This window comes from Panthera leo, chromosome D1 (assembly GCF_018350215.1).
Source record: "Panthera leo isolate Ple1 chromosome D1, P.leo_Ple1_pat1.1, whole genome shotgun sequence".
NCBI classification, from domain to species: Eukaryota; Metazoa; Chordata; class Mammalia; order Carnivora; family Felidae; genus Panthera; species Panthera leo.
Genome location: NC_056688.1, coordinates 102,215,841 through 102,226,663, shown reverse-complemented (window position 1 = coordinate 102,226,663; position 10,823 = coordinate 102,215,841).

The following is a 10,823-nucleotide window of genomic DNA, read 5'->3' as shown; positions in this document are numbered from 1 at the left end:
AGGCTCAGTGTCCCTGAGGAGGGCGGGTTGCTTTCAAGTAGGCTGACTGCTGATTCAGGCAACCCCCAAATCTCAGTAACTCAACCCTCAAAGGGTTCTTTTCCATTCATGGCACAGCCTGGGGTGGGCTGGTGGTCGGGGGGCCACCATAGTCATTTAGAGCCCAGGCTGCTTCGCTGTTGTGGCTCAGCTATCTATAGGGGCTCGGCGTTCCCTGAGGCACACAGTGGAGCGGGGAGGGTCTTGTGGGAGACCCTTCCCACAGGACCACAGGACCAATGGCCAGAATTCAGCTCACGGCCTCCGCTAACTGCAGGGGATACTGGGAAGTGTAGTTCAGCTGTGTGGCCAGAGAGGACTGGACGTTGGTGGAGATTCGGCCTTCTTGCCAGGGCTTTGACTTCTGTGATCCCTAAGGGCCCTTTCAGACCATGCATTCTAGAATGTCCACTGGGCCCTGGCCACCGGCATCCTACTGTCCCTCGGCCTAGTTCTCTGTCATCCTGGGTTCCCCAGACTTGCCAGCCTCTTTCTCTGTGGCTTGGTGAGAGGAGAGGCTTGCCTTGATGGGGCCTGGACTGAGTCACTGAGGTCAGAGCTACACCTGAATTTAGAAATCATCCCACTCACCGCCTTAGTTTTTTGTTTTATTTTATTTTAAGGTGTCTGGGGGCTGTTGACCCAATTTGAGAATTTGACCAAAGCTGTGGACTGTCTAGAAAAATGCATGGGTACACAGTTTCACACACCAGCCCGGAATTCCCATCGTAGACCTCCCAGAGCAGTGGTTCTTAACCTTGACCACGCATCGCAATCTCCTTGGGGTGCTTATTAAAATGCACATTCCTGGGCCCACCTCCAGGCTGCCAATCCAGTGGTTGTGCCCAGGAATCTGCATTTCGAGAAACCCCTGAAGTAGACAAGAACAGAAAGGCAGGGGGCCTCACATTGGTGCCCGGCTGCACCCCTGGGTGGGTCTATGCCGGACAATCCCTGCGCCAGCCCTCCCAGGGCCCAGCAGAGCCGAGCTGGCATGAGCTTTGTCTTGTTCTCTCCCATTCTCTTTTCCCTGTAGGAGTAGGACTGGCAGGAGCCCAAGCCAAACACTTAAGACTCATTAGTGGGACAAATGGAGCCTGGGCTGTCCCAGTGCCCGGGCTCTGCTGGGCGGGAGAAGAGATGGGCCCGCTCCCAGGGAAGCCAAGCCAGATCTGGTGTGTGGGTGCGGGTGTCCCACGCTCTCTCTCTGTCCGGGGGACAGTTCAGGGCCTTTGTTGGGAGGCCAGGAGAGAGGGCAGCCCACGCAAGCTTTGACCGTAAGGGCAGGTGTCTGATAAACACCACAACAGGGGCAGTAACATTCTTGAGATGCTGCCAGTTTCCAGACTGTGCCTGGGGTTCTTTGGGAGTGGCCTCAGGGGGACAGGTCTTTGAACCTGGGTTTGGCTTTTGGAAACAGCTGAAAGTCACTTGGAGGCTTGGATTGGGGAATACTTTGGGCAATCAAGAGAGCTGATCAATTTTGATCAAAGGTGGCTCTGAAGGCATTTTCTGAAGAGTTGAATAAGCTCTGGAAGAGTTACTAGAATCTGTGTACAGCCTTTCAGGCTGAAGGCAACAGCTCAGTGTGTTTACCAAGGACTCAAACCTTTTTCAACCCTATTCCTACATAACAGAAAGCTGAGGTGTCCCTTCTCAGAGAACCTTGTCTCAATCCCATTACAAGTAGAAATGTCTCAATACCGTCTCTCCCCTCTTCCTTGGTTCCGGGACCCTCACCAAGAGCCCATCCAGATGGATGGATGGAATTGGATACCAGATGACGGGGGGAAGCCTTTGGAAACTGAACAGGAGCCGAGCCCAGGGAGGTGTCCCACATTTCCCTATGATCCAGAAGCTGGAATTGGCGTTTGGGATGGGACTGAGCCTGAGAACAAGCTGGCCTTTGCCCATAGTGCCCTTGGGATCTGGGTGATAGCGGTGGGTATTGGGCGGTGGTCTTCTGAAGGGTTTTGCTGCCCACTTAGCTCTTCCTCCTTCCAAATGTGGTCCAGCCCTCTGCCGAGGTCACTGCCTGTCCTGAGAGGGTTGGAGACAGGCCAGTTCTGATGGAGCAGTAACTCCCTTGCCGATGGCTCAGAGAAGGCTGAAGCTGGTGGACAGGACTTCCTGGGGGCTGATTCGCCCAGAAGCATAGGTTCACCTGGGACAAGCCCTTTGGCCTCTGCAGCAGCCGCTCTGGCTCCCTCCCTTCCTCTGCCAGAAAGTGCTGATTGATCACAGACAGGAAAAGTGCTGGCAGGTTTCAGAGGCACAACACCCTGCCCTGGGGAGAGCGCCAGGCCCTTGCGGCTAGAGCCTCCTGGGCGCAGAGTGATAAAGTGGGTCTTAATCGCTGCCCAAGAAACGGCTCTAATTATACTTTTATTTATATCGCACTCTGCCTCCAAAGGGCCAAACACCCATTCATTCCTTTTTATTTATTTATTTTAAAGCTGTTTTATTTTAGTTTTTAAGAACTTTGCAGTGAACTTTTTATTTTAGAGTAGTTTTAGTCTTACAGAAAAGTTGTCAAGATAGTACGGGGAGTTCCCATGTATACCCCCACACCCAGCTTCTTCTAATAGTAAGATCTTACAGTATATGGTGCATTCATCACAAAGACTGAATCAATATTGATACATTATTATTATTATTAATTAAAGTACGAGTCTATTTTCATTCACTGTGCCAGGACTTTGGAGACCACTTTCGTTTTGGGAATTCATGCCCTTCATTTCTGGGAAATTTTGTTGAATTATTGATAATATCTTCCCTTTTATTTTCCCGCTTTTCTCTTTATGGAATACTCCTATTTAGACATTAGACACTCTGGACTGACTCCATACTTTATTCATATTTTCTTAGTTTTTGTCTAATATTCTTCCTCTTTTTCTTTTATTATTTGTAGTGTTTATTTTTGAGAGAGAGAGAGACAGAGTATGAGCGGGGGAGGGGCAGAGAGAGAGAGGGAGACACAGGATCCGAAGCAGGTTCCAGGCTCTGAGCTGTCAATACAGAGCCCAATGCGGGGCTCGAACTCACAAACTGAGATCATGACCCAAGTCAAAGTCAGATGCTTAACCGACTGAGCCACCCAGGTGCCCCTTTTTCTTTCTTTTCTTAAAATGAGAGTCCTCTATTTTTTTCTTTAAGGTTTGTTGTTGTTGTTGTTGTGAGAGAGAGTGAGAACAGAGGAGGGGCAGAGAGAGAGTGAGAGAGAATCCCAAGCAGGCTCTGAACTACCAGTGCAGAGCCCGACGCGACCATGAACCTACAAACTGAGATCATGACCTGAGCCCAAATCAAGAGTTAGACACTTAACCGACTGAGCCACTCAGGCGCCCCTGCCTAATACTCTTTCTTTCTGTTCCAGGACTCCATCAAGATACCACACTGCAATGAGTTGTTAGCTCTCCTTGTACTCCTTCAGCAGTAACAGTTTCTCAGACTTTCCTTCTTTTTGAGGACTTGGGCATTTTGAAGAATATTGGTTAGCTGTCCTGTGGGATGTCAGTCAGGATGTGTGTGATGTTTTTCTCATGATTAGATTGAGGTTATGGTTTTTTGAGAAGGCTACAGAGGCGAAGTGCCATTCTCATCATGCCAAGAATATGTGTATATTATCAGCCTGACAATCCTGTTGAAGTTAGTCTTGATCACCTGGTAGTGTTTGTTGGGTTTCTCCCATGTAATAGTTACTCTTTTTCCCTATGAGCAGCCCACACTTCAGTGGTAGGGAGTTATTTTCCACCTCTTCATGGATATTTATTTTATACTTTGGATTATAATTCAACGTATTTATTTTATTGTGCAAATATCCTAGCTTTGGCCATTGGGAGATGTTTTAGTCGGCCCTTTAAATTTTTTTTTTTAATGTTTATTTATTTTGAGAGAGAGAGAGAAAGAGAAAGAGTGTGAGCAGGGGAAGGGCAGAAAGAAAGGAAGAGAGAGAGAATCCCTGGCAGGCTCTGTGCTATCTGCACAGAGTCGGATGTGGGGCTCCATCACATGAGAACCGTGAGAACATGACCCGAGCTGAAGTCAAGAGTTGGATGCTTAGCTGACTGAGCGACCCAGGCGCCCTGGCCCCTGTGTTTCTTTGATGTGCATTCATCATCATGGTTTTTTTTTGAGTACTTCCTTACTTGTTGGCACTGTAAAACGCTCCAGGCTCCTCCTGTGTATTTCCAGCTCCAGTTAAAGAATCAACCATTTTCTAAGTAGTCTTGGTTCTTTGTATTGGTGAAGGGTATTAGAAACCAAGGTCTGGGTGCTAGCTGTGCTGGTCACAGGGGTGTTGTTACTTCTCGACCCTAGGGTAGTGCATTTTTTTTTTCTTTTCAAATTTTTATTTAAATTCTAGTCGGTTAACATACAGTGCAATATTGGTTTCAGGAGTAGAATTCAGTGATTCATCACTTAAAACACCCGGTGCTCATCATAACAAGTACCCATCACCCATCTAGCCCATTCCCTGCCCACCTCCCTCCATCAACACTCAGTTCTCTATCGTTAAGAGTCTCTTATGGTTGTTCCCCCCCCTTATCTCACCCTCCCATATGTTCATCTGTTTTATTTCTTAAATTCCGCATATGAGTGAAATCATATGATATTTGTCTTTCTCTGACTGACTTGCTTAGCATAATACACTCTAGCTCCATCCATGTCATTGCAAATGGCAGGATTTCATTCTTTCTGATGGTTGAGTAATATTCCAGTGTGTGTACACACACCACATCTTTATCCCTTCATCAGTTGATGGACATTTGGTTTCTTTCCATAGTTTGGCTATCTTTGATTGTGCTATCGGGGCACGAATCTGTATTTTTGTATCCTTCGGGTAAATACCTAGTAGTACAATTGCTGGATCATAGGGTAGTTCTATTTTTAACTTTTTGAGGAGGCTTCATACCGTTTTCCAGAGTGGCTACACCAGTTTGCATTCCCACCAGTAGTGCAAGAGGGCTCCCCATTCATTTATTTATTTATTTTTAATGTTTATTTATTTTTGAGAGAGAGAGTGTGCAAGCTGGGGAGAAGCAGAGGGAGAGGAGACAGAGGATCTGAAGCAGGCTCCCTGCTGTCAGCACAGAGCCCGACATGGGGCTCGAACTCATGAACTGTGAGATTGTGACCTGAACCGAAGTCGGACACTCAACTGACTGAACCACCCAAGTGGCCCCCATTCATTTTTTTTTTTAAACAAAGTTTATCGAATCTTCTTCTGATGGAAAAAAGCAAAACATTCATGGTAGATCACCTAGAAAACACAGAGATGTAAAATTCAGAAATTTTCCTAGAATGTCACCACCCAGATATACTGCTGACATTTTTTTAAAAGAATACTTTCTATTTTAGATTTGTATTTACAGGCAAGTTGCAAAAATGGTACAGAGAGTTCCTCTAAATCCACATCCAGTTTATCCTAATTTTAATAGCTTACCTTTGTATGGTCCATTTGTTACAAACAATGAAAGCAATAGTATACATTATTGTTTATGAAAAGCCACACTTTATTCACATTCCTTTGTTTTTGCCTAATGTCCCCCTTTCTGTTCCGGGATCCCATCTAGGACACCACCTTACATTTAGTTGTCATGTCTCCTTAGACTCCTCTAGACTGTCAGTTTCTCAGACTTTCCTTGTTTTTGTGACCTTGATGGTGTCCAGGAGTCCTGGTCTGGTAACTTGTAGCGTGTCCTTCGTTTTGAGAGGGTCTGATGTTTTTCCTGTGATTCGACAGGGATTAAGGTTTTTGGGACGTTGAGGTAAAGTATCATTCTCATCCTTTTGAAGATACACGCTCTCATCATGACCTAGTGTTTGTTCATTGTATCCTTGTCCGTTGGCCGAGGCAGTGTTAGTCTCTGCTGTAAAGTTACTCAATCCCCTTTCCGTACTGTATTTGGAAGGGAGACCCTAGCTCTGGCATTTTCACAGATGGCCTTCCAGTCTCAGCCTTTCCCCTCTCCCACGACATGAAAGCAAAATCCCAACGGGCACTTGTGAATTCCTGACCCCTATCGGTCTTGTCAGAAGCTAGAATCTGGGTTCTAGCCTTGACACTTTTATTTTCATAATTTCTGGAAATCTTAGACGTAGGCACGTATGACCATTTTGCACGTGTCTGTGCCTTAGTTTCATCAATGAAAACCAAACTGTTGAGTACTTCCTATGTGCCAGTCCCGGTGCTAAATGCATTCCACGCCTTATTAATCTGCAGATGACCCCGTCACAGGGATGATGTTACTGTCTTCATGTTATGGATGAGAAAACTCTGACGTGCGGAAGTGAAGCAAGCTGCCCGGGGTCACACGGCTTGCAAATGGCAGAGCTGGAATTCAGACCTTGGTCTGTGACCTCAGGACTCAGCACTAAACCATGCACAGCTGGTTACGGGCAGTCACAGAGAAGGGGGGTTCCGGGTGCAGGCTCAGGAGTTTTAATCATAGCTCTTCCATTTACTAGCTGTGTGGCCTTGGGTAAGTCTCTTCGTGCCTCAGTTTTCTTATCTGTTCAGTGGGGACAACAACATCTTACAGATGGGACTGTTGTGAGGCTTAGATTACTTAAAAAAAAAAAAAAAAAAGCTTGGCCCAGGGTAGGCAGTCAGTGAGGGCTATTATTATCGCTATCACTGTGGTATTTTTTTCATTTGTCCACCCATCCATCCATCCATCCATCCTGGAAAAACCCTGCCTGCTCTGGGCCCCAGTTTCCCATCTATAGTGGGTGTTGAACCACTATGGACCCTTCTGGCAAACTGGTAAAACAAGACAAAACATAGGATCACAAAGGAAACTATACTGAAATAAAGCTATCAAAATATTAAAATAAATTTGTGGTATATGTGTTTATTTAGTAACGCATAAAACAAGATCTACTACAATTTTGATGTGCTAGTGTTCACACACACACACAGACACACACACACACACACACACACACACACACCACACACTAGATTAGTGCTGCGATGACTAATGAGCGATGAGAAAACCTGTCATCGTTTTTAGTGACAAAGCCTTAGGTACTCCGCATTCTACTGTGGTTTGATGTCTGCGTTCAAGATAGGGAAAAAACGCTAAATTTCAGTTATAGATGTGTGAACATTTTTTCCTTCAGTCCAAGTTCGCAGATGGCTGAATTGTTAACACGGACCCCAGATTAAGAACGGAGTTGGAGGATGCCTGGGGTTCCTTCCAGCTCTCATAAGTGTGAGTGTGATCCCCGGGGGTCCGGTGGGTGGGGAGAGGGCTGGGCTCTGAGGCTGTTGGCCCCAGGACAGACATGCCACAGGGCCTTTCCAGCCTCAGCCTGGCTTTCCTGAATTGCTCTGTTTTAGATGTTTCAGACTCTGGCTGGCAGAACCCGCGGAGCCTTTGCCCTCATCGATCAGCGGCTGCTGCTGCAGATCTATTGACCCAGCCCTTTGTGTTCAAGAAGCAACCCGCCTTTCTCTTGTTAACCCCTGCTAGTCTGGCCCCACGCAGGATGTGCTCCGGGCTCGGCACTAGGTCCAGGCGGATGTCAGGAGGAGGGTGGCACCCCGTGGATGAAGGACACCCACCAAAAGCCAGCGGCTATGCTGGGTCCTCTCATCTCAAGGTTTGGCTCACTGCATCAGCCGGCAGCAAAGGAGCTAGACTTTGAGCCTCGGGCCTGTCTGGACTTCAAATGCTGTGTTCTCTTCAGAGGACCAGAAGCCTGTATCCCTGCTTCACGGCACAGGTGGGTTTGGGGACTTTTCCACCCCAAGATCCATACATAACCATCCCCGTTCCCCATCTCTTCTCTCTCTCTCTCTCTCTCTCTCTCACACACACACACACACACACACACACACACACACACACTCTCCTTCAGATTCACATACAGGTTAGGGCTGGTCTCACCCAGCATGAGAAGGAGCCATAGACTCAAGTTTTGGGGTGCTGGGAAGGTGGCAAAGGACTTCCCTTCCTGAAAGTCTCCAATTTTCAGCTTCTGGCAGTCTGTATTGTCATCACTAACAACCCATATCTGGGGGTTAAGCATTGCCCCCCGGCTCCCACCTGGGGTTTTTGTCTTCTGATCTCTAAGGAAGTGTTAATTCTTCTGACCTTAAAGCCTTTCTTAGAGTTTGTGCAGGGAGCAGGGCAGAGGCCCTGAAGGGGAGGCCACGGGGTCTGACTGCCGGAGACCCTGCCAGAGCTGTGCTAAGACATTCAGCAAACTCCCTGATTCAGTTCAGTCCAACAGGCATTTTATGGAGCCATCTGTTACTCACACTGGGCAGGTGGAGATGAGTCAGGTACAGCCCCTGTCTCGGGGTAAAAGTCTGGCAAAGGCAATGACTACAGAGGAGAACCCAAAATATGGCGTCAGAGAGATTATGATGATGACATATGCACAGAGCTAGGCTGCGGAGAGCAGTTTGCTGACATGTGGGCTCTGGAAGGGAAATGAAATGCACTGACCGTCTATGGAGGTCTGGAAGGTGGAGTCCGTCCGAGCGTGGGAGGCAGAGGGAAGGAACGGCACCCCAGGCAGGGTCGGGGGCCAGCGTGAGTGAAAGGCCAGGTGTGATTATGTGACAGTCTTGCTGATGGGCACCGTCTTCGTCTGCTCAGGCCGCCATTACAACACGCTGGTGGCTTAAACAACTTCTCACCGTTCTGGAGGCTAGAGGTCTGAGATCAAGGCGCTGGCTGGTTGGTTTCCGCTGCGGCCTTTCGCCTTGGCTTGCACATGGCCGCTATCTCCTGGTGTCTTCGCGTGATCTCTCTGTGAGAGTCTGTGTGTCCTTGACTCTTCTTTATGAAGATACCAGTCTTACTGGGTGAGGGCCCACCATATGGCCTCATTTTACCTGAATCACCTCTTTAGAGACCCTGTCTCCAAACACGGGTAGTTGAATTTGAGGTATTGAGGTTAGGACTTGGACAAATGAATTTTGGAGCGGAACGCAATTCAGCCAGTAACAGGAGTTGGCGGTGGGACGCGGAGAAATGGGCCTGGGTGGGAGGGGAGGTGGGGGTGGGAGGAGTCAGATCAAGAAAGGCCTCGACCTTCAGGGTTGGGCTTCACAGGTCGGAACTTGAAGATGCCCGCACCTGCTCTGGCCTCGGAGGCCAGCTGGAAAGCGAAAGCATCTCCTCTTCCTGTCCCCTAAGGAAATGCTGGGATTGGTGAGATTGCACAGGCCCACTTCCCTCAGGGCTGGTCACTGGGGCCACGCCCCAAGGAGGGGCCAAGAGGGGCTCTCTGCCCCGCCCTGTGGGAGCCCCGCCCAGCCGGGTGGGTTCCAGCAGCCTATCTAGTAAGTAGTAAACCTTCCTGCTTTCCAGAAACTCCCATGTGGGTGGGCGTGGTTGTACAAAGACCCCACTAATCCGAGTCTGATGGGCCACGGAGAGCTCAGCACCATACCCCCCCCCTCCCCCCGCCCCCCACCCTCCACACTGGGAGGGAAGGAAGCAGAGTTCTGCTATCTGGCCTTTTCCCGTGTGGCCGCCCTCGGCTGGAGTCCAAGAGGTCTGTGGCCTAGATGCCTCTCCGGGTGCACATGCAAGCCCCACCACCCTTCTGCTTCCTGCTTTCCTCCTCCATAAAATACCGGGGAATAAACTCCCTGAGGGTCTGGCCCTTCCAGCACTGACTTGGGGCTCCTGAAACTGAGAAGGAAGAGGGGGCAGAAGGTCTGGGGCCTGGGGTGGAACAGACTGGCCCCTGGGGAGAGCCTCCTCGCTCCACCCACCAGCCTGGATGAGGAGGCCTGGGAATCTACTTTTCTAGGGCGTGTAAAGCTGGCTGGGGCGCGATGGAGCGCGGGTGCTCCTGCTGGATAATTCTTTTAAAAATCCTTTATGGACCTCGTGTGTCTGGGGCATGAATTCGAAGTGTGTAGCTTGATGGTGTTTTAGGTAGCAATACATTTGTGAAACCACCCGTCACATCAAGATATAGAACATACCAGAGCTCAGAAGGCTCCCTTCCTGTATCCCTTCGAACCCCAATTCCAGGAAACCGCTATTCTGACCCTCAATTAGATTTGTCCTTGACTGTCACGTACATAGAATCACACCGTGTGCGCTTATTAAAAAAATGTTAAATTGAAGTATGACCTATTATATTAGTTTCAGGGGTACAACATAGTGATTCAACAATTATACACATTATGAAATGCTCCCCATGAGAACTGTACCTAACCACCTGTCACCATGCAAAGGTATTACAATATTGTTAACTATATTTCTTGTGCTATGTTTTTTATCCCTGTGACTTATTTATTTCGTAACTGGAAGTCTGTACCTCTTGACCCTCCCCCCTTCACCTATTCCACCCACCCTCCCTCCCCTCTGGTAACGACCTGTTTGTTCTCAATATTTATGAGTCTGTTTCTATTTGGTTGTTGTTTTGTTCATTTGTTTTTTCAGATTCCACCTATAGGTGAAATCATATGGTATTTGTCTTTCTCTGTTGGATTTATTTCACTTAGTATAATACCCTGTAGATCCATCCATGTTGTGAATGGCAAGGCTTCATTCTTTTTTTGTGTGGGTAGTATTCCATTTTACACATATACACCACATCTTTTTTTTTTTTTTTTAATAATATTTATTTATTTTTGAGACAGAGAGCAAGAGAGCATGAACAGGGGAGGGTCAGAGAAAGAGGGAGACACAGAATCTGAAACAGGCTCCAGGCTCTGAGCCATCAGCACAGAGCCCGACGCGGGGCTCGAACCCACGGGCCGCGAGATCATGACCTGAGCCGAAGTCGGACGCTTAACCGACTGA